The sequence below is a fragment of the Zea mays genome, chromosome 4, assembly GCF_902167145.1.
Source record: "Zea mays cultivar B73 chromosome 4, Zm-B73-REFERENCE-NAM-5.0, whole genome shotgun sequence".
NCBI classification, from domain to species: Eukaryota; Viridiplantae; Streptophyta; class Magnoliopsida; order Poales; family Poaceae; genus Zea; species Zea mays.
Genome location: NC_050099.1, coordinates 28,634,739 through 28,660,805, shown reverse-complemented (window position 1 = coordinate 28,660,805; position 26,067 = coordinate 28,634,739). Strand labels below are relative to the sequence as shown.

General features: G+C 40.0%; 1 pseudogene across 1 annotated transcript; it reads left to right on the top strand.

Annotated features, from left to right (window-relative positions):
* Positions 1–62: 62 nt before the first annotated feature.
* Positions 63–25,598, top strand: LOC100500983 (LOC100274860-like pseudogene; annotated as a pseudogene). The gene is made up of 12 exons (NR_158369.1): positions 63–211; positions 15,323–15,393; positions 15,620–15,701; positions 15,866–15,922; positions 21,755–21,902; positions 22,014–22,287; positions 22,376–22,478; positions 22,561–22,691; positions 22,790–22,868; positions 24,084–24,144; positions 25,145–25,209; positions 25,411–25,598. The product of NR_158369.1 is annotated as a protein-like pseudogene (transcript).
* Positions 25,599–26,067: the final 469 nt, after the last annotated feature.

Here is a 26,067-nt window from a genome sequence, read left to right as displayed (position 1 = left end):
AAGCTTCCCGTAGCCGCTACCACACAGTCAACCGGATACTTCCAGGTCCTTGAACTCCTTGCATATCGGTCAGTTTGCCGTCAGAACAAGGAGAAAAAAGGTTCCGGTCTTCATCCCTTCCATTTCCAAAGGACGACGCTCTCACCATTCACGAACGGCGACTGCGGATCGATCGTGCGTCGTCTCCTGCGCCGGCCTCTCTTCCAGTCAGGTGTGTTTTTTCTCAGATTTTTTCTTCTCACACAACTTTTCCTAGAAAAAATGGCGTTAGGGTTTTCATCTTCCATTGGAATGTCTCTTCCTCCTTCTTCCGCTATCTCACCCGATCTTCCGATGGACTATCTCTTCCTCCTTCCGCTATCCCATCCGCGCACAACCCCTCCTTGAACCCCACTGCTGTTTCCGTCGCTCTGACTCCCGCGCCCGCCGCCGCAGCGCGCGGTGTCCTGTGTCGGACGCGCTCCCACGGCAACGCCTACCCCCTCCCCCTGCGCTCAACGGAGCACTCAGGTATGCCATCCTTCTCAACACCAGTCCGAAACTCAGAGATTGGCAGCTCGCACACATCCATAGCTTTCGAGGAAATAAATTTTTAGCTTCCGAGGAAATAAAAGAAAACAAAGGGGAAGATGATATATGTAAGCTCGCACACATTCATAGCTTCATAGCAGGGAGCAAAGCAACGCTACACATAATGTAGTTATATATCCTAGAAGAAGAAAAAAACTTCAATCTGATATGCACATCCATATATCCAGTCTAACAGATATATGTCATTCAACATGCAGAAACATGTAGATATATACAAACTAGCAGATGAAAACGATAAACTTTCAAGTATCCAGTTGCTTCGTTTTAGAAAATAGATTCCAATGATAATCAACATTTTTTCATCATTTCACATATATAGTCCAGGATTCACTGCATACTAAACTGCGATTGTCTCAGACATCCTAAAAAAGCTTCAGTCTGATATGCACACTTGAAAGGGAATTAGGCTTACACCTGGTTCCTAAATAATTTTGGTGGTTGAATTGCCCAACACAAATATTGGACTGACTAGTTTGCTCTAGTGTATAAGTTATACAGGTGCAAAAGGTTCACATCTAGCCAATAAAAAGATCAAGTGTTGGATTCAATAAAGGAGCAAAGGGGCAACCGAGGGCACCCCTGGTCTGGCGCACCGGACTGTCCGGTGTGCCACCGGACAGTGAACAGTACCTGTCCGGTGCACCAGGGAACTCAGACTCAAACTCTTCACCCTCGGGATTTCTCGGAAGACGGCGCGCTATAATTCACCGGACTGTCCGGTGTGCACCGGACATGTCCGGTGCTCCAAGGAAGCTCAGCCTCCTGAACTCGCCAGCCTCGGGTTCGCGCGGCAGCCGCTCCGCTATAATTCACCGGACTGTCCGGTGTACACCGGACTGTCCGGTGTGCCAGCGGAGCAACGGCTCCCTGCGGCACCAACGGCTCCCTGCGGTGCATTAAATGCGCGCGCAGCGCGCGCAGAAGTCAGAATCGCCCATACCGGTGCACCGGACATCAAACAGTGCATGTCCGGTGTGCACCGGACACCCAGGCGGGCCCACAAGTCAGAAGCTCCAACGGCTAGAATCCAACGGCAGTGATGACGTGGCAGGGGCACCGGACTGTCCGGTGTGCACCGGACTGTCCGGTGCGCCATCGAGCAGACGCCTCCAGCCAACGGTCACTTTTGGTGGTTGGGGCTATAAATACCCCAACCACCCCCCATTCATTGCATCCAAGTTTTCCACTTCTCAACCACTTACAAGAGCTAGGCATTCAATTCTAGACACATTCAAAGAGATCAAATCCTCTCCAATTCCACACAAAACTCTAGTGACTAGAGAGAGTGATTTGCCGTGTTCATTTGAGCTCTTACGCTTGGATTGCTTCTTTTCTTTCTCACTTGTTCTTGAGATCACAACTCCATTGTAATCAAGGCAAGAGGCACCAATTGTGTGGTGGCCCTTGCGGGGAAGTTTTGTTCCCGGCTTTGATTAGAGAAGAGAAGCTCACTCGGTCCGAGGGACCGTTTGAGAGAGGGAAGGGTTGAAAGAGACCCGGCCTTTGTGGCCTCCTCAACGGGGAGTAGGTTTGCAAGAACCGAACCTCGGTAAAACAAATCTCCGTGTCTCATTTGCTTATTCGCTTGGGATTTGTTTTGCGCCCTCTCTTGCGGACTCATTTATTGTTACTAACGCTAACCCCGGCTTGTAGTTGTGTTTATATTTGTAAATTTCAGTTTCGCCCTATTCACCCCCCCCCCTCTAGGCGACTACAATTGGTATCGGAGCCCGGTGCTTCATTAGAGCCTAACCGCTCGAAGTGATGTCGGGAGATCACGCCAAGAAGGAGATGGAGACCGGCGAAAAGCCCACTACAAGCTACGGGAGCACTTCATCGGAAGAGTCCCGCACCAAAAGGAGGGAGAAGAAGAAGAGCTCCTCCAACAAAGGGAAGGAGAAGAAATCTTCTTCTCACCACAAAGAGAAGAAGGAAAAATCTTCTTCCCACAAGCCGCATCGGAAAGGCGACAAGCACAAGAGGATGAGGAAGGTGGTCTACTACGAGACCGACACTTCATCAACATCGACCTCTGACTCCGATGCGCCCTCCGTCACTTCTAAGCGCCAAGAGCGCAAGAAGTATAGTAAGATCCCTCTACGCTACCCTCGCATTTCCAAACATACACCTTTACTTTCCGTCCCACTAGGCAAACCACCAACTTTTGATGGTGAAGATTACGCTAGGTGGAGCGATTTAATGCGATTTCATCTAATCTCGCTCCACAAAAGCATATGGGATGTTGTTGAGTTTGGTGCGCAGGTACCATCCATAGGGGATGAAAACTATGATGAGGATGAGGTGGCCCAAATCGAGCACTTCAACTCTCAAGCCACAACCATACTCCTTGCCTCTCTAAGCAAGGAAGAATACAACAAAGTGCAAGGGTTGAAAAATGCAAAGGAGATTTGGGATGTGCTCAAAACTGCGCACGAGGGAGATGAGCTCACCAAGATCACCAAGCGGGAAACGATCGAGGGGGAGCTCGGTCGGTTCCGGCTTCAAAAAGGGGAGGAGCCACAACACATGTACAACCGGCTCAAGACTTTGGTGAACCAAGTGCGCAACCTCGGGAGCAAGAAGTGGGATGACCACGAAGTGGTAAATGTTATTTTAAGATCTCTCATTTTTCTTAATCCCACTCAAGTTCAATTGATTCGTGGTAATCCTAGATATACTAAAATGACCCCCGAAGAAGTTATCGGGCATTTTGTAAGTTTTGAGTGCATGATAGAAGGCTCGAGGAAAATCAACGAGCTTGGCGACTCATCCGAAGCCCAACCCGTTGCATTCAAGGCAACGGAGGAGAAGAAGGAGGAGGCTACACCAAGTCGACAACCAATCGACGCCTCCAAGCTCGACAATGAGGAAATGGCGCTCGTCATCAAGAGCTTCCGCCAAATCCTCAAACAAAGGAGGGGGAAAGACTACAAGTCCCGCTCCAAGAAAGTTTGCTACAAGTGTGGTAAGCCCGGTCATTTTATTGCTAAATGTCCGATATCTAGTGACAGTGACCGAGGTGACGACAAGAAGGGGAGACGAAAGGAAAAGAAGAGGTATTACAAGAAGAAGGGCGGCGATGCCCATGTTTGTCGCGAGTGGGACTCCGACGAGAGCTCAAGCGACTCCTCCGACGACGAGGACGCCGCCAACATCGCCGTCACCAAGGGACTCCTCTTCCCCAACATCGGCCACAAGTGCCTCATGGCAAAGGACGGCAAAAAGAAGGTTAAATCTAAATCCTCCACTAAATATGAATCTTCTAGTGATGACAATGCTAGTGATGAGGAAGATAATTTGTGTTCCCTTTTTGCCAACCTTAACATAGCTCAAAAAGAAAAATTGAATGAATTGGTTAGTGCTATTCATGAAAAGGACGACCTTTTGGATTCCCAAGAGGATTGTCTAATTAAAGAAAACAAAAAACATGTTAAGGTTAAAAAGGCTTATGCTCTAGAAGTAGAAAAATGTGAAAAATTATCTAGTGAGCTAAGCACTTGCCGTGAAATAATTGACAACCTTAGGAATGAAAATGCTATTTTAAATGCTAAGGTTGATTCTCATGTTTGTGATGTTTCAATTTCCACTCCTAGAGATAATAATGATAATTTGCTTGCTAGGATTGAAGAATTGAACATTTCTCTTGCTAGCCTTAGAGTAGAAAATGAAAAGTTGATTACTAAGGCTAAAGAACTAGATGTTTGCAATGTTACCATTTCCGACCTTAGAACTAAGAATGATATCTTGCATGCTAAGGTTGTAGAATTAAAATCTTGCAAACCCTCTACATCTACCATTGAGCATGTTTCCATTTGTACTAGATGTAGAGATGTTGATATTAATGCTATTCATGATCACATGGTTTTAATTAAGCAACAAAATGATCATATAGCTAAACTAGATGCTAAAATTGCCGAGCACAACTTAGAAAATGAGAAATTTAAATTTGCTCGTAGCATGCTTTATAATGGGAGACGCCCTGGCATCAAGGATGGCATTGGCTTCCAAAGGGGAGACAATGTCAAACTTAATGCCCCTCCTAAGAACTTGTCTAACTTTGTTAAGGGCAAAGCTCCCATGCCTCAGGATAACGAGGGTTACATTTTATACCCTGCCGGCTATCCTGAGAGCAAAATTAGGAAGATTCATTCTAGGAAGTCTCACTCTGGCCCTAATCATGCTTTTATGTATAAGGGTGAGACATCTAGTTCTAGGCAACCAACCCATGCTAAGTTGCCTAAGAAGAAAATTCCTAATGCATCAAATGAACATAGCATTTCATTTAAAACTTTTGATGCATCTTATGTGCTTACTAGCAAATCCGGCAAGGTAGTTGCCAAATTTGTTGGGGGCAAACACAAGGGCTCCAAGACTTGTGTTTGGGTACCCAAAGTTCTTGTTTCTAATGCCAAAGGACCCAAAACCGTTTGGGTACCTAAAGTCAAGAACTAAATTTGTTTTGTAGGTTTATGCATCCGGGGGCTCAAGTTGGATACTCGACAGCGGGTGCACAAACCACATGACCGGGGAGAAAAGGATGTTCTCCTCATATGAGAAAAACCAAGATCCCCAACGAGCTATCACATTCGGGGATGGAAATCAAGGTTTGGTCAAAGGACTTGGTAAAATTGCTATATCTCCTGACCATTCTATTTCAAATGTTTTTCTTGTTGATTCCTTAGATTACAACTTGCTTTCTGTTTCACAATTATGTCAAATGGGCTACAACTGTCTTTTTACTGATATAGGTGTCACTGTCTTTAGAAGAAGTGATGATTCAATAGCATTTAAGGGTGTGTTAGAGGGTCAGCTATACTTGGTAGATTTTGATAGAGCTGAACTCGACACTTGCTTAATTGCTAAGACTAACATGGGTTGGCTCTGGCATCGCCGACTAGCTCATGTTGGGATGAAGAATCTTCATAAGCTTCTAAAGGGTGAACACATTTTAGGACTAACCAATGTTCATTTTGAGAAAGACAGGATTTGTAGCGCATGTCAGGCAGGAAAGCAAGTTGGAGCCCATCATCCACACAAGAACATCATGACGACCGACAGGCCGCTTGAGCTACTCCACATGGATCTATTCGGCCCGATTGCTTACATAAGCATCGGCGGGAGTAAGTATTGTCTTGTTATTGTGGATGATTATTCTCGCTTCACTTGGGTATTCTTTTTACAGGAAAAATCTCAAACCCAAGAGACCTTAAAGGGATTCTTGAGACGAGCTCAAAATGAGTTCGGCTTAAGGATCAAGAAAATAAGAAGCGACAACGGGACGGAGTTCAAGAACTCTCAAATTGAAGGCTTCCTTGAGGAGGAGGGCATCAAGCATGAGTTCTCCTCTCCCTACACGCCACAACAAAATGGTGTAGTGGAGAGGAAGAATCGAACTCTATTGGACATGGCAAGAACCATGCTTGATGAGTACAAGACACCGGACCGGTTTTGGGCCGAAGCGGTCAACACCGCCTGCTACGCCATCAACCGGTTATATCTTCACCGAATCCTCAAGAAGACATCATATGAACTCCTAACCGGTAAAAAGCCCAACATTTCATATTTTAGAGTTTTTGGTAGCAAATGCTTCATTCTTATTAAAAGAGGTAGAAAATCTAAATTTGCTCCTAAAACTGTAGAAGGCTTTTTACTTGGTTATGACTCAAACACAAGGGCATATAGGGTCTTTAACAAGTCCACTGGACTAGTTGAAGTCTCTTGTGACGTTGTGTTTGATGAAACTAACGGCTCTCAAGTAGAGCAAGTTGATCTTGATGAAGTAGGTGAAGAACAGGCTCCATGCATAGCGCTTAGGAACATGTCCATTGGGGATGTGTGTCCTAGGGAATCCGAAGAGCCTCCAAATGCACAAGATCAACCATCATCCTCCATGCAAGCATCTCCACCAACTCAAAATGAGGATGAGGCTCAAGTTGATGAAGGGCAAAATCAAGAAGATGAGCCACCTCAAGATAATGGCAATGATCAAGGGGGAGATGCAAATGATCAAGAAAAGGAGGATGAGGAAGAACCAAGACCGCCACACCCAAGAGTCCACCAAGCAATCCAACGAGATCACCCCGTCGACATCATCCTCGGCGACATTCATAAGGGGGTAACTACTCGATCTCGGGTTGCTCATTTTTGTGAACATTACTCTTTTGTTTCCTCTATTGAGCCACACAGGGTAGAGGAAGCTCTCCAAGATTCGGATTGGGTGGTGGCGATGCAAGAGGAGCTCAACAATTTCACGAGGAATGAGGTCTGGCATTTAGTTCCACGTCCTAACCAAAATGTTGTAGGAACCAAATGGGTCTTCCGCAACAAGCAAGATGAGCATGGTGTGGTGACAAGGAACAAAGCTCGACTCGTAGCCAAAGGGTATTCACAAGTCGAAGGTTTGGATTTCGGTGAAACCTATGCACCCGTAGCTAGGCTTGAGTCAATTCGCATATTATTGGCCTATGCTACTTACCATGGCTTTAAGCTCTATCAAATGGACGTGAAAAGTGCCTTCTTCAATGGACCGATCAAGGAAGAGGTCTATGTTGAGCAACCTCCCGGCTTTGAAGACAGTGAGTATCCTAACCATGTTTATAGGCTCTCTAAGGCGCTTTATGGGCTCAAGCAAGCCCCAAGAGCATGGTATGAATGCCTTAGAGATTTCCTTATTGCAAATGGCTTCAAAGTCGGCAAGGCCGATCCTACACTCTTTACTAAAACTCTTGAAAATGACTTGTTTGTATGCCAAATTTATGTTGATGATATTATATTTGGGTCTACTAACGAGTCTACATGTGAAGAGTTTAGTAGGATCATGACACAGAAATTCGAGATGTCAATGATGGGGGAGTTGAAGTATTTTCTAGGATTCCAAGTCAAGCAACTCCAAGAGGGCACCTTCATTAGCCAAACGAAGTACACTCAAGACATTCTTGCTAAGTTTGGGATGAAGGATGCCAAACCCATCAAGACACCCATGGGAACTAATGGGCATCTCGACCTCGACACGGGAGGTAAGTCCGTGGATCAAAAGGTATACCGGTCGATGATTGGTTCATTGCTTTATTTATGTGCATCTCGACCGGACATTATGCTTTCCGTTTGCATGTGTGCAAGATTCCAATCCGACCCTAAGGAATCCCACCTTACGGCCGTAAAACGAATCTTGAGATATTTGGCTTATACCCCTAAGTTTGGGCTTTGGTACCCTCGGGGATCCACATTTGATTTACTTGGTTATTCGGATGCCGATTGGGCGGGGTGCAAAATCAATAGGAAGAGCACATCGGGGACTTGCCAGTTCTTGGGAAGATCCTTGGTGTCTTGGGCTTCAAAGAAGCAAAATTCGGTCGCTCTTTCCACCGCCGAAGCCGAGTACATTGCCGCAGGACATTGTTGCGCGCAATTGCTTTGGATGAGGCAAACCCTGCGGGACTACGGTTACAAATTAACCAAAGTCCCTTTGCTATGTGATAATGAGAGTGCAATTAAAATGGCCGACAATCCCGTCGAGCATAGCCGCACTAAGCACATAGCCATTCGGTATCATTTTCTTAGGGATCACCAACAAAAGGGGGATATCGAGATTTCTTACATTAATACTAAAGATCAATTAGCCGATATCTTTACCAAGCCACTTGATGAACAATCTTTTACCAGACTTAGGCATGAGCTCAATATTCTTGATTCTAGAAATTTCTTTTGCTAAGCTTGCACACATAGCTCTTTTGAATACCTTTGATCATATCTCTTTTATATGCTATGACTAATGTGTTTTCAAGTTTATTTCAAACCAAGTCATAGGTATATTGAAAGGGAATTGGAGTCTTCGGCGAAGACAAAGGCTTCCACTCCGTAACTCATACTTCGCCACCACTCCGAGCAACTCTCTCTTCCTTGGGGGAGAAATGAGCATCAAGGAAAAGGACTTCATCCTTGGGGGAGAGAGTAAAAGCTCAAACGCAAAAGGACTTCGTCTTTGGTATAATCTTAACTCACTTATTTATGACCAAAGGGGAAGATTGCACTTCGAGGGCTCTAATGATTCCGTTTTTGGCGATTCATGCCAAAAAGGGGGAGAAATGAGCCCAAAGCAAAAGGACCGCACCACCACCACCAAATTCAAAAACTTAGTGCTTTCCAAAAGTCTTTATCATTTGGTATCCTATTGTGTTCAAAAGGGGGAGAAAGTAGTATTTCAAAAATGGTATATCAAAACCCTCTTGAACACTAAGAGGTGGATCTCTTTTAGGGGGAGTTTTGTTTAGTCAAAGGAAAAGCATTTGAAATAGGGGGAGACAATTTCAAATCTTGAAAATGCTTTGCAAACTCTTATTCATGTACCTTTGACTATTTGCAAAAGATCTTTGAAATGGATTTACAAAAAGAATTTGCAAAAACAAAACATGTGGTGCAAACGTGGTCCAAAATGTTATATAAGAAAGAAACATTCCTTGCATATCTTGTAAGTAGTTATATTGGCTCAATTCCAAGTAACCTTTTCACTTACATTATGCAAACTAGTTCAATTATGCACTTCTATATTTGCTTTGGTTTGTGTTGGCATCAATCACCAAAAAGGGGGAGATTGAAAGGGAATTAGGCTTACACCTGGTTCCTAAATAATTTTGGTGGTTGAATTGCCCAACACAAATATTGGACTGACTAGTTTGCTCTAGTGTATAAGTTATACAGGTGCAAAAGGTTCACATCTAGCCAATAAAAAGATCAAGTGTTGGATTCAATAAAGGAGCAAAGGGGCAACCGAGGGCACCCCTGGTCTGGCGCACCGGACTGTCCGGTGTGCCACCGGACAGTGAACAGTACCTGTCCGGTGCACCAGGGAACTCAGACTCAAACTCTTCACCCTCGGGATTTCTCGGAAGACGGCGCGCTATAATTCACCGGACTGTCCGGTGTGCACCGGACATGTCCGGTGCTCCAAGGAAGCTCAGCCTCCTGAACTCGCCAGCCTCGGGTTCGCGCGGCAGCCGCTCCGCTATAATTCACCGGACTGTCCGGTGTACACCGGACTGTCCGGTGTGCCAGCGGAGCAACGGCTCCCTGCGGCACCAACGGCTCCCTGCGGTGCATTAAATGCGCGCGCAGCGCGCGCAGAAGTCAGAATCGCCCATACCGGTGCACCGGACATCAAACAGTGCATGTCCGGTGTGCACCGGACACCCAGGCGGGCCCACAAGTCAGAAGCTCCAACGGCTAGAATCCAACGGCAGTGATGACGTGGCAGGGGCACCGGACTGTCCGGTGTGCACCGGACTGTCCGGTGCGCCATCGAGCAGACGCCTCCAGCCAACGGTCACTTTTGGTGGTTGGGGCTATAAATACCCCAACCACCCCCCATTCATTGCATCCAAGTTTTCCACTTCTCAACCACTTACAAGAGCTAGGCATTCAATTCTAGACACATTCAAAGAGATCAAATCCTCTCCAATTCCACACAAAACTCTAGTGACTAGAGAGAGTGATTTGCCGTGTTCATTTGAGCTCTTACGCTTGGATTGCTTCTTTTCTTTCTCACTTGTTCTTGAGATCACAACTCCATTGTAATCAAGGCAAGAGGCACCAATTGTGTGGTGGCCCTTGCGGGGAAGTTTTGTTCCCGGCTTTGATTAGAGAAGAGAAGCTCACTCGGTCCGAGGGACCGTTTGAGAGAGGGAAGGGTTGAAAGAGACCCGGCCTTTGTGGCCTCCTCAACGGGGAGTAGGTTTGCAAGAACCGAACCTCGGTAAAACAAATCTCCGTGTCTCATTTGCTTATTCGCTTGGGATTTGTTTTGCGCCCTCTCTTGCGGACTCATTTATTGTTACTAACGCTAACCCCGGCTTGTAGTTGTGTTTATATTTGTAAATTTCAGTTTCGCCCTATTCACCCCCCCTCTAGGCGACTATCAACACTCATATATCCAGTCTAACATATATATAGAAATAGAAATTCAGCAACCGAAAACTTATAGAATTAGACAAACTAACAGACGAAACCAATAAACTTTCAAGTATCAGTTAGTTACTTCGTTTAAGAAAACAGATTCCAGTGGTAAGCAACATTTTTTTCATTTCACATATATTGCCCAGGGTTCACTGCACACACAAATGTTATGTGTATAAGCATGCAGAGTTCAGGCATCTAACAACATTATAAATCCATTATTTTCTGTTTCTGAACAAACATGGTCTTCAGTTAAATAGCAAATTCCATGCCTTTGCTATTTATGAGTGCCAACAATAAGATAAATGTTAGTATAACAAATAATCTTAATATAAAGCATACAAACATGTAAAAACCACATATCATTCGTTTCAGCAACAAGGTGAGGTTCATTAGTGCTAAACTGTAAAAACGCTAATATAAACAAAGTAGCTTGATTCCTTAACTACCTAAATTGTTTTTTAGTTTCAGATAGTGTCTTCAGTGCCATGGCGCCGCTACGCCAGGGAGCAAGTCGGTCCGCCATGGCTGGGTGGGGCATGTACCACGGACTAAAGCATAAACCAACGCAAATCCAATGATTGTAAAACAGCAGTTTCGATGGTGAGAAGTTTGCAACACAGATTCAGTTAACATGAGAGTTCAGAGAGTAACTTCAGCGCTCAGTTTCAAACATAGATAAAATATCAGCTGACTATCAGCCGACCCTCCAAATCTAAACGCACAAATTTTGGTTCTCAAATTCTATTAGGGGACCTTTTTATTTGGGTAAATATGGGGAGTATTTAGTAAATGAAATTCTGTATGGATGTGTCCTCTAGCATCTGGTACAAATGCAAGTTGACAACATTTCATACATGGCACCAAGAATCTACCAGAATCAGATAACAGCATGATGCATTCATGTCCGTATCTGACCACATAAAAATGCAGCCCCTTTCATTCATTGTGACTATAAATGTGTTAGTTCGTACCCAGAGGCGGATCTACAGTGTGGGCAATGTGGGCCATGGCCCCACATCAAATTTTGTAATATTCATAATACCATATAGGATTAGATTAGAGGGAGCAGGAGTCTCAGCCTCTCAGGTCCATTTCGTTCCAGCGTCCAGCCGGACAGCCGGTCACGGCCCATGCCCCATTGGGCCATTCGTTGTTCACCCAGGAGGCCAGAAAATCTCAGCTCTTTCGTCACGTCTTCTGTCGGCCGCCTGCCGCCGCCGGCCGCCTGCATCCCACCGCGCCCGCGGCATCGCCGATCGCGACATCGCCCCACACCACAGGACACAGCCACACAGGTAAACATCCCCTGCCCAGTGCGGCGGTGCCCCTTCTTCTTTCTCCCGCTCTCCCACTCGGCCACTCCGCCAGAGCAGCTGCACCGCTGCGCGCTGCAGGCTGCTACTACTGCTACTCTGGTGCGTGTAAGATGTTCGACGAAATGCACCAGCGCATAGAATTTCAGTTAATAACTGGTCAATTGTTGCGTGTTATCAAATATTGTTTCTATAATTTTTCAGAGCAAATGAGAAGGTTTTTCCAGCCACTTTCAAGAGGCTCTAACACTGGTGCTAATAATAATGTGAATAACACACCAACTGTTGGAGGGACGTTCAATCCGGATGACATAGTTGCAGATCCCGCTTTAAGGAGGCAAATTTATGAATATGATAAAGATGTCCAAGACCAAGTGAGAAGGGCATATGTTCTGAATGGTCCATGTCAACCAAAGGGTTTAGATTTCCCTCGTAGACAGTATGGACAAAGTTCAAGGCCTTTTAAAGAGGAATGGTATGACAAGTATGATTGGTTGGAGTATAGTGAATCAAAAGATGCAGTGTATTGCTTTTATTGCTTTCTTTTTAAGCAAGCAGTGAAGGGTGATAAATATGACGCTTTCACTAAAGTTGGGTATAATAATTGGAAAGATGCAGTTCAAAGGTTGAAATCACATGTTGGTGGTGTTAACAGTATCCACAACAATGCTAGGTTACATTTTGATGATTTTAACAACCAAAGACAAAGCATATCTACTATCATGTCTAGTGCTAGTCGTGAGGCTGAAGACCTTTATAAAATTCGTTTGACTTCTTCATTGGCTTGTTCAAGATTTCTTTTGATGCAAGGTTTGGCTTTCCGTGGTCATGATGAATCATCTAGTTCGTTAAATAAGGGAAATTTTCTAGAATTGATTTATTGGATGAAAGATAAAATTAAAGAAGTGAGAGATGCTTTTGATCATGCTCCAAGAAATTGCATTATGATATCACCACATATTCAAAAAGATCTTGCAAAGTGTTGTGCTCAACAGATCACAGAGAACATCCTAGGAGAAATAGGAGATAGAAACTTCTCTATTCTTATTGATGAATCACGTGATGTTTCTGTTAAAGAACAAATGGCGGTGATATTGAGGTAATAGTACTTTCATATTTTATTTGCATATTGTAGTTTCATATTTTATTTTCATGTTGTGTTGCCTAGCTAACTAATTATTTTTGTAAGATAGATATGTGAATAATCAAGGCCATGTGATGGAACGGTTTCTTGCCCTCAAGCATGTCAAGGATACTACATCAGATGCCTTGAAGGAAGCTATTTTTGGCCTTCTTGATCACCATGGATTATCTATATCCAAGATAAGTGGGCAAGGATATGATGGAGCATCGAATATGCGAGGTGAATTTAATGGCTTACAAAGAAAGATACTTGATATTAATCCACATGCCTATTATGTTCATTGTTTTGCACATCAACTCCAACTTGTGGTGGTTTCTATTACTAGTAGTGCATGTTGCCAATCGGTTCATGACTTCTTTGAGTACATTCACTTAATTGTCACCACCACAAGCTCATCTTGCAAGAGAAGGGATGCTCTAAAAGAAAAACACCACCAGAATATTTTAGAAAAACTAGAAAGGGGTGAAATTTTATCTGGTAGAGGTGTGAATCAAGAAACTAACCTTGCTAGACCTGGTGACACAAGATGGGGTTCACATTATTTAACATTGCTTCGATTAGAGACAATGTGGGACTCAGTATTGCATGTTCTTACCATTGTGCATGAAGATGGTCGTGTACCAACACAGGCAGCGGGGTTGATTGAAAAAATGGAGAGCTTCAAATTTGTTTTCATTTTAAAATTGATGTTGAAAATGCTTGCAATCACAAATGAGCTCTCTCAAACCTTGCAAAGGAAGAATGCCAACATTGTTCATGCTATGGAGTTACTTGATGTTGTGAAAACCCGAATGGCTACAATGAGGACAGATAGTGGTTGGGAGTCATTCTTTCAAAGCGTGAAAGAATTATGTGCTCAAAAGGGTATTCCTGTGGTAGATATGGATGAAGAAGTGCCTATTAGAGGTCGTTCAAGGCGAGATGGCTTCACAATCACAAACCTTCACTACTACCGCACCGAGATATTCTTTGTTGTTCTTGATAAAATCAACACTGAGTTATGCCATCGCTTTAATGAAGTTTCTAGCGAGTTGCTTGTTTGCTTTTCTTGCCTCGATCCAAAGAACTTATTTTGCAGTTTTGATATAGAGAAACTTGTTCGACTTGGTACTCTATATGATAAGGATTTTTCAGTTATTGAATGTGCAATGTTAAGAGAGCAACTTGAGACATACATTGTCCACGTGCGAAGGCATGCCGCTTTTGGTACTTGTGAAGATATTGCATCTCTATCTATGAAGATGGTTGAAACTAAAAAGCATCTTGTGTTCCCTTTGGTTTTCAAGCTAATTGAGTTGGCCTTGTTATTACCCGTCTCAACAGCAAGTGTTGAGAGAATATTTTCGGCAATGAACATCATTAAGAGAGAATTGCGTAACAAAATTGAAGATGATTGGATGAATGATTTGATGGTTTGCTATACGGAGAAAGAGATATTCAAATCCCTTGATGATGAGATTATTACTAGAAGATTCCAGCGTCTTAAAACTAGAAGAATGCAATTGCCTCGAGTCACAACTACAAGATTGACAACTTAGTGGTATATTCACTGCACTATTTTCGTCAATGTACTTTTCTTGTATTGATGTTCATCTAATCTACATCTTTTCTAACTGTAGATTGGATTTTTGGTGGTGATTTTGGTGCCGCACTGCAAATTAAGAGAGAAATTTCGGTATGCATGTTATTATAAAACATTTCTAATATTATTACTTAGCCTCCATATTGTCATCATAAAACTAGTTTTATCTTGTGAGTTGTGATCTAGTCTAGTGATTTAGCTTTTATAATATCGCCCCACCTATAATTTTATCCTGCGTCCGCCACTGTTCGTACCTACAAATTTCAGGCCAAAAAGTAACAGGATGGGAAAGGGGGTTGTGGCTGAAAGGCATTTAGATTTTTCATGCTTCTTATATTTATCAGTCAACGCTCAGTTTTAAACATGGCTAAGATATCAGCTGACTATCAGCCGACCCTCCAGATCTAAACGCACAAATTGGGAAATGAATGCATCAATAAATGAATCACATCTTCACCTGAATGGCTAGATTACCTCCTTTTGTTTATGCCTAATTCCACACCACTAGCCCCCGTTCAAGTTGGCTAATTTTCCATTTATATTTACTCTGCAACCTTCTTCTCTCCCATTATCTCTGTTCGTTTTTTATGTCAAAAACAGTAACGACTGTAATCTGATTGTGACCACTCTCCATGAGTTGCTTCACCCAAAACAACCAAGGGTCGTTTTCCTCGCTTCACTGAGTCTCTCACAAACACTAATCGAAATTTGATTTATTAACACACACGACGTCATTTTCAGGTTCCCAAGCAGCCCACAGATTCTATTGATTGCGGGTGTCTTTCAGCATCTGAGGGTTTCTACCAGTCCAGGTATGTTATTTTGAGCAAGTAATAATGTATGATAAAAAAGCAATTTAATCTGATATATGGATAATATTTTTTTACTATAGTTCCTTAATATATATATATATAAACACAGAAAAAAATCAGGCTGTTTATTCATAGCCATTACAGTTTGCGCATAGTCTGTACGTAGACACCAATGCCACTTTCTAAGCACAACAAATTTTAATTTGTTCGTTTATAAACACTACAGGTTACGCACAAGCTTCAAATTATCGCAAAATTCCTCTTACATATCTGCATCTCATACCGAACCAGGTCTCATACCGGACCAGGTAAGACTTAAGAAGTCATGATAATATACTTAAATTTATACTTTTTCATACTGTTTCTATTTTCATAAATGTTGCTATGAACATAACATTTTGTAATTTGTTTACACCTAAATACTATAGCTTTCTCATACACTTGGACTTAATACGAAACTCCTTTTACCCAGTTTGCTTGGACTTATTACGAAACTTCTTTTACTCAGCTGGAGCTTTCATCAAAACATGTGTGTATTTAACTTCCTTTAAAAAAAAATTATTATATTTTAAATTGGTATGATGTTTCTTTGATCTTTAGTCATGTAAATATATTGAAACCTATTCGATTGTATTTCTATAATACATGTGCAAGCATAGATGATTAACCTCCTCCGTGCGCACAGACATACATCTTATGCATATATATATATATATATATATATATATATATATATATATATATATATATATATATATATATATGTATACTACGCACATGTTTGTGCCTATACTCATTAAACAAATATATACTCTCTTTCTTTTATTGATTGTGCGTAACTAATCACTAAATCAAATCCACTTATCCCCATTCTAATTTATTTGCATCTATTCGTAGGTTAATAATTTGAAGTAAAAAAAAAGTCACGAGTATCTAAACTAAATAATGAATCCCTCATCGACATCCGCGACAACCAGCAACAACAAACCAATGAGGAAAAGACAACGTGGTATGTTATTACTTCTATAGTTTACAGAACATTAGAAAATAATAAAAATACAGAAAACATCCAGATATTAATACCGATAGATGACCCCTTTTCCCAGACCTTACCGATACGCATACATCTGTACCAGCAAGCGCTACAGAAGCACGGAGAGCCCGGAGAATGTTGATTAATCAGAACAGACTTGCTAAAAGAGGTAACGACAACTAACAAAAAATAGCAATATTAATCGTTTCATGCTCTCACACAAATTATTAAACTATATTACTAACTTACTTTTGTCCTTTTTTTCCCTAAGGCCTATTGTCGACAATACCAGCGTTGTCGCAATATGCTTACTTCTCTGATGAGTACATACAATCATTAAAAGGTAATGCAACACGCATTGTCCTTAAACATAAAAAACAAATAGTTACTAACTACAACTGTTACGTACTAGATTTTTTTAACATCATATTTTCCTTCCCAAAATTGGTTACTAACTTTGTCTCAATTCCTCACAATTTTTCTCTTCAAATAACATCGTGCGAACCGATCAGCCAAAATCAAACACAGCCTCATATCCAAACAGATCGCACCTCGGAAAACCTGAGTATGAGTGCTCTCACTGCCATGCTATTTTTTGGTATGCTGAAAGAGTTCGTAATCGGCAACGAGACTCATCTATTGTATATAACAATTGTTGTAAAGGTGGCAAGATTATCATACCTCCGTATAGACCTAGGCCTGAACCTCTATCTTCTCTTGCAAGGTTCGATGGTGACATAACCTCAAAAAAAATTATCAGAAACATAAGACAATACAACTGCTTATTTGCTTTCACATCAATGGGCGCTCAGATAGATAATTCTGTTAATGATGGTCGTGGTCCACCGCTATTCAAAATATGTGGACAGGTTCATCATCGTATAGGATCTCTATTACCTTCAGATGGATCCTCACCTAAATTCATTCAACTGTACATCTACGATACTGCAAATGAGATTCAAAATAGAATGAACTCTTTGGGGAATAACGACAGAAATGATGGTGGTTTGGACCCTGTTATAGTCAATGGGTTGATAAAAATGCTTGATGATCACAATCCATTTGCAAAAAAATTCCGTATGGCAAGAGATCGTCTAGCTGATAATGAAAGTGAAGATTTTATTATTAGACTCATTGGTGCTAAGGAGGGTGATCCTGTACAATATAATTTGCCAACAACGGATCAACTTGCTATGTTGATTGTTGGGGATTTCTCTTTGGACACATTCAAACGTGATATTATTATTGAAACTAAAAGCAAAGAACTCAAACGAATATCCTCACTTCACCTAGCTTATATGGCTCTGCAGTATCCATTGCTTTTTCCTTTTGGAGAACATGGCTTCCAAGTTGGAATCTTATACAATGGTTTATGTGCAAATGACAACAATGCACGAAGACACATGACCATGCAAGAATATTATTGCTACCAATTTCATTACAGAAAAAACCAACCAAATCCATATCTATGCTACGGTTTATTATCAAGTCAAGCTAAAGTGGACGCTAGAGCATGCATCGATGAAAATAGGTTGAACTATGTTATTAACAATCAAAAAAACCTGCGCATGGAAAGCATACAGGGAATCACAGATGCGATTAGTCGTGGTTGTATTAGTGGTGAGGAAGTTGGCAAAACTATCATCCTTCCTGCGTCACATACAGGAGGAAGAAGATATATGATCCAAAATTACCATGACATCATAACTATCTGTCGAGTTCATGGCCCACCTGATTTTTTTGTCACCTTTACATGCAATGCAAACTGGCCTGAAATTTTGGAAAGCATGTTTGAAAATGGACAGAACCCTCCCGATAGATCTAATGTTATAGTTCGAGTTTATCATATGAAATTAAATGATTTGATGCATGACATAAGAAATGGATCTATTTTTGGATCATGCACTGCAGGTATGGCCGTTCTCATCCCACAACACACATACGACCGTACATAAAAAACCAGACAATTATTCCCCACGTATTACATAATCTACCATGAATTCTAACACCCTTTCCATGCAGTGCTCTACACAATTGAATTCCAAAAACGAGGCCTACCTCACTCGCATATCATATTTTGGGTATCAAATGGCACTTCGGAGCCTACATCCAACTTTATTGATTCTTTCATCAGTGCTGAGATTCCAGATCCAAGCATCGACCCTTTAGGGTACTGTTTGGTGGCAGAACATATGATCCACGGTCCATGCGGAGCATTAAATCCAAATTCTCAATGTATGAAAAATAACAGATGCTCGAAGAATTATCCAAAGGAGTTCCATGAAGAAACTAACCTGGACGAACAAGGATTTGCTACATACAGACGACGGAACAATGACCGCTACGTCATTAAAGGGGGTCACAAGTTGGATAATAGGTGGGTAGTTCCATATAATGACACTCTATTAAAGACTTATCAAGCTCATATCAATGTTGAATGGTGCAACAAAACTGTTTTTGTCAAATACCTCTTCAAATACGTAACAAAAGGACCAAACTATAACAAAGTTTATTTACAAAGAATAAGAAATGGTGAGGATACCCCTTATGATGAAGAAACTAATGCGAGAAATGAAGTGAAAGAATATTTGGACACTCGCTATCTATGCAACAAGGATTCCTGTTGGCGTGTGCTTGGATATGACATCCATAGACATTATCCTGCAGTAGAACGAATGCCTGTGCATTTACCAAATGAAAATTACATAACCTATAATGCAGCAAGCAACATATCACGAATATTGTCTGAAGGTTTTGTTCGAAAGACAATGCTCACCGAGTGGTTTTATGTTAATTCAACATGTGAATCAGCACGGGATCTAACATATATTGAATTTCCAACTAAATGGTGATGGGAAGACAAAACAAGAAGCTAGAAACCAAGACATGCAAAGGAAGGGAAAATAGGTCGTATATATTATGTACATCCATCTACAGGAGAAAGATACTATTTACGAATGCTTCTTATGATCGTTAAAGGTGCTACAAGCTACGAGGATTTGAGAAGATATAACAACATATTACATCCCACATTTAAGGAAGCATGTAGAGCACGAGGTCTTCTTAACGATGACAATGAGTGGTACAATGCCTTTGACGAAGCTGTCAGATGGGCCACTTCCGAGCAGTTGCGACATCTATTTGTCACCATGCTTCTTTATTGTGAGGTTGGAGATGAGTATGCATTTTTCGAGAAAGTATGGAAACAACTAACAGATGATATTCAATATAGAATGAGAAAAACATTGAATCTTCCTTCCTATCAAATGCCAACAATAGAATTGCGAGATCATTTAATTGACAAATTATCTGTGCTTTTCAACAAATGTGGCTCCAATATAAAAGAATACAACTTGCCACAAAAAACTAATTCAACGGGCTCAATCCACGGCAATCGATTTATTGAGGAAGAGTTATCATATAACTTCGATACTTTATCACAAACTGCATACAATCTCCGTGTGAAACTGAATGATCAACAGTTGCATGCTTTTAATACTATAGTTGATACTGTCCTATCAAACATATTTGGATTCTTCTTTTTATCTGGATATGGAGGCACTGGAAAGACTTTCCTTTGGAATGCGATCATAACACACTTACGAGCACAAAAAAGGATAGTCTTAACGGTTGCATCTTCTGGGGTTGCCTCCTTGCTCCTTCCAGGTGGTCGCACAACACATTCAAGGTTCAGAATACCTTGCGAACTAGACGAAACATCAACTTGCGACATTAAAAGAGGTACAATGCTTGCTGAGCTGATTGAAGCGGCTTCTTTAATAATTTGGGACGAAGCATTCATGACACATAGAAATGCTTTTGAAGCCCTAGATTGTTCCCTTCGTGATTTACTTTCTTTGAAATCTGCTACCATGCCTTTTGGGGGTAAGGTCATCGTACTAGGAGGTGATCCTAGACAGATATTACCTGTGATAGAAGGTGGCAATCGTGCACAAAATATAAATGCTGCTATAACCAATTCGCCACTTTGGAATTCAGTATCAGTCCTACATCTTACACAAAACATGAGACTTCGTTCAACGGATTTAACAGATAGCGAAAAAACTGAACTTGCAGATTTTAGTGCATGGATCTTAAATATTGGCAACGACAATATACCAGCTATACAAAAACCAGGAGAAATGGAGCCCACATGGATACAAATTCCTTTTGAATTCCTCTTACTGCCCCAAGAAGATCATATTTCAGCTTTAATTGCAACAATGTATCCAGAAATAACAGAAAGTTATAATGATCCAACCTATCTACAGCAACGGGCTGTCTTAACACCAACAAATGAGATAGCTGATTTAATTAACGAACATGTGGTTGACCTTATTCCCGGAACGCACAAACAATATTTAAGTTGTGACCGGATTGCATCACAGTCAAATACAGGTGGGACATTAGATCTTTTATATCCAGTTGAATTTCTAAATTCAATAAATAGTAACAACTTTCCGCAACATAAACTGCTGCTTAAAGAAGGAGTACCGATTATATTGCTTCGAAATCTAAATCAATCTGAAGGTTTATGCAATGACACAAGACTTATCATAACTGCTCTAGGAGACATGGTTTTGGAAGCTCAGATTTTAACTGGTACACATGCTGGAAAGAAAGTTCTCATTCCCAGAATATGTCTGGTGCTTAAAACAAACAAAAATCCATTTGTACTCGAAAGAAGGCAATATCCTATAAAAATATGTTATGCTATGACAATCAACAAAAGTCAAGGACAAACACTCTCACAGGTTGGCATCTACCTCAAAAAGCCTGTATTTACTCATGGCCAGCTTTATGTTGTTGTTTCTCGAGTAACTTCAAAATCAGGTTTACACATTTTAATTGAAGACGAAGATGGTCGATCAAGCAATGAGACAAGGAACATAGTTTACAAGGAAATATTCAATCGCATACCTATGAATGTCGATGCTACAACTTCATAGTACCCTAAAATATTCACTACATGTACACTATCTACTATTATATGTATTAGTAATGCATACTATGGTAAGTTTATACAGACCATACCCCATTATATGCAATTCATTCATACCGAGACATACACACAAGTTTATTCTAATAATCATATTCAATTTAAAAAGTTACAAGTTCTTTTTACAAACATTGTCGGCTCACTATTTTCAAATGCCTATTTTACACTACATACTGATATTTCTTCTGCAATTTATTATTCTTGTGTCGTTCTGTGTGCTACTACTTACATCAATCATACATTTTTACATTCCGCTTACATATATACCACTATTTTTCAACACTCAACAGTTCGTTCATAACATTGACATCTTTGTTTGTTAAATACAGAAAAATGGAATACACTTTATTACCTGATTTAGCACCGCATAAGATACACGCAAAGATTCAAGTACATGTATCTAGAAAGTGGCTTTTCCGAGGTGCTACTGATAGTGGACCACTACAACATGTTGATATGGTTTTGTCTGATCGAGAGGTACAAAATCATAATATTTTGACTTCATATATTTCTTTTATAAGCATATGATTTCACAAACATATAATGATTACCAACAATAGGCTTCTAACAGATTTGGTAATATGGCAGGGTAATGCTATTTATGCTGAAATCCCTGGAAATTTAGCTGAACAAAAAGCAACAAATATTGAAGAAGGAGGAGTTTATGATATCAGCAGATTCAGAGTGTGCGCAGCAAAAACTGTTTTCAAAATAGTGGATGGGGACAAAATGATCCAATTCACATTTCATACCATAGTTAAACGTGCCACAAGCCCTCCAACAACATTTCCATTATATGTTTATCGGCTAACATCATTTGATCTAATTGAGCCTCATGTTCAAACTACAAATAACTTTGTTGGTACAATATATAACTTGAAATATATTTTTTATACCCTGTTAAAACTAACAGAATATCTAATATATTTTATCTTCAAAATTGATTACAGATGTTCTTGGTGTCATAACTGAAATTCATGAACTGACACCTGTGCATGTCCGAAGTCAACTAACACCAACAGTGACAAGGACCATTATCATAGAAGATCTCAGGTATTACACAACTCTTCTTATAGTCCCAAATTTTATGTGATATAATAATAATTGCCTTACAATCTGACCAACAAAAAAACAGCAACAAAACAATGAAGATCACTTTATGGGCAGATCAGGCGATAATGTTCAATCTTCATGACGTGTACGATACAAATACAAATAAACTGATTCTTGTGCTATTCGTCGGGTGCTTATCAAAAATTTTCAAAGGTCATAAACATTTATCTATACAAAAGACTTTTAAAATCATTAATGTTGAATTGTTATAACTTTTTGTGATGTGACAATTTTGCAATATTAAACATTAGGTGTCTACCTAAGTGGTGGTCCTGCCTGTAGATGGTACTTCAATCCAACAATTCCAGAGGCAGAACCTTATCTTACCAGGTACACAGAATCTAAACAAAACCTATTCACAAACACTTTTTCATAAAAAATAACAGATGTAATAATAATATAATTTATGTCTTCTACAGCCAGTCTACAAAAAGAATTGTGTTACAGCTTCCCCAAAATTTACAACATCCTCCAGCGATGGAAACGAAGCCAATTGTCGAACATAAATCCCTCTATGAACTTCTTACAGTTAACCCATATGATTTCCCGGTACGTTCTAACAAATTTTTGGCCTTACTATGTTCAAAGTTCACTAACTTAAACATCTCTAAAATGCAGGAAACATGATTTGAATGTACTGTCACAATAGCAGAAATACCAGCTGAACACAAATGGTGGTTTCCATCTTGCACAAAATGCAATAAAGCAACAATCCCTCACACTGCAGGTTATCACTGTGAATCATGCAATTGGGATGGATACAAATTTAAGTAAGTTTCTATATAAAATAATTCAGCTATATTGATTAACCTTTGTATGGCTTACTGTTACACATAAATTGAATCTATAATTCATTCATACAATTTATCCCCTATCATAACTTAACAAACAACTTCTGTACACCAGATACAAGCTCAAATTCCTGGCATCTGATGAAACAAATATTGCAGAAATGTTTTGTTTTGACACTGTAGCAAGACACATCGTTGGTAAATCCTGTGAGATTGTTTTACGAAGTGTCACTGAACAGTCTCCTATCCCACCTGATCTAGCACAAATCATATCTCTGAAATTTACATTCAGAGTCACAATTGACAATCAATCTCTTTTCCAACAAACCAATCGCCCAAACGTGTTCCGCATTAATTCTATTGTTGCTGCACATGGGAGACAACGTTCTTTACCAATGCAAATAGGAAATTCCGATCAACAAGGACCATCAACACCTCAAAACAAATCAAAACCGATGTTATTGGAAGACTCTCCATCTACAGCTTTGGAAAAATTATCTACTACAACTCCTACAACTGTATGATACTTCTTAATCACAATACTGCTATATTAATCCATCTCTTACACATTACTAGCTCAAACTAAAATGTTATGTACATTAATTTTTACAGGTAGTAAGGAAGCTTCTATATTCCGAAACTGACAACATGCCGAAAGCGTACTCAATTTCTTTTACTCAATTATCTTTTATTCATTTTAAGATTTAGTGAGTATTGACAGTTAAAAATACTTATATCTGTTCCATGTTGACAGTGCAAACAAGAGTAATATCAATAGCCCAGAAAAAGATGATGGCGATAAGGAAACCGCACAGGTTTGATCCATTTCATTCCACTAAACTATCATACTTATATTTTCTGCCTAAACTACATACACTTACTTCTTAACATATTCAAAAGTTCCATAAATACAGATTTTAAAACAACTGATTCTACCACAGTCAAATGTACAGAGTTAGACTACCGTACCATAACTTACTAAACTGTACAACAATTCATTGTTACAACCAATATTAGATTCTCATAATCAGATAAAATCTATCTGTTAGAGATCCAAACATTTTGCTTTCCATGTCTTGGTTAATGTGTTGTGTGAAAGAATCTCAATTATTATCCTTACGTTTCATTTACTTGGGTATTGTGCAATGTAATCTTATTATACATCATGTATTACGTCTAACATAGTTTATTCATCTTATACAAATTAACATTTTCATAGCTTATTTAAACCTGATACCAATATATAATTGAAAATAACTCTTCTATTCAATGCAGTTCCTCCTTTCATTGCATACGCATGCATACTTTTATACAAGTTTTACAAAGCATCCAGCATCCAAGTTTCAGTGAGCAAAAACAAATCATACACCTTATAATGCAATATACATACCTCACTACTATAGATATATATACTATTATAATACTATATATACTTGCTCTGATCTACCTTCTATGCTAAACGAGCCTTATGTTTATATTTTATGGCTCAATAATTTGACATTACTTACTTTATTCCTACCTATCTTTCAAATAACAATAGCTATTTCACACAACCATTTCCAATTATTGACATGATGAATGGCAAGTGTTGTTGTTACTACTGTACGCCATCTTCTGTACATTTGAATAGTTTTGTTCAAATATTATAACTCAATAGGATGTCATCATATTCTTTATTCCAATCAATACACCAATTTCAATTTATCAAATATATCTATTTCAATAGAGTCCCATACTCTACTATTGTTCTATTTACATTTGTTAAAAGACATTACATATTTTCCGCTTCTTTATAAAGAACTTCGATATATGCAGCTTGATACAATACCCAATAACAAAGGAAAAGGACCAGCAGATACAATTGAATCGCCACCTAAAAGGTTAGGCTCCGTGTCATACTCTCCTATATGAATTATTTTCCTTCCTATTATGATAGCGTAGTTCCATTACCAATCTTAGTTACTACAAACCATATAACACAGTTTCTCTGTACCTGCATTTCAGAATAATAAAAATTTATATTTTCCTATGGAATATATTACATACTAGGCTGACTATTAAATTCTAAAATTCGTTTACAGGTTCAAATAAGGGACGATACGCATCGGAAAAGAAATGGACATCAAATCCTCCGAGAACTAAAGTTTCACTCAGATCTTCGTCGACCTTTTGAGTTGCACAATGTCTATTTTGCAACATATGTATAATTATATATGATGACCTACTCAGCTCTTTGAAAACAATTTATGTAAATATAACAGCCTAATTCTACGTAGTGGACAAAAATGTTGACTCTGATTATAGCTCAGGTAACTCTATTTCATATAAACACTAGATGCGTTCCATATAAATTACGCTATTTCGTAGCAATTACTAACGTTTAAAATCAACAATAACCTTTTATTTTGTTGTTAGTGTGACAAATCATTGCTGCTCCATCCAATTCAGCAGCCTCAAACACCATGTAGTTCATTGCGCCAATGTGGTCTCAGAAACGACCTAATGCTTGCAAGAGCAAAGAACGTCGTGTCGTGCTTAGGCTGTAGCTCGGCCCGTAGTGCTGGCCCGGCCCGACACGATTATTTTTTTATTTTACAAAAAACATATATACCTATATACAATTTATATTCAATATTAAAAACATCTTAGCGTGATGTTCTACTGTTTCACCTAGTGTCTCCCGCCCTTCTTCCATCAGGGCATGGTTTCGAACCTTACCTCTGCACCGTTTTTTAACA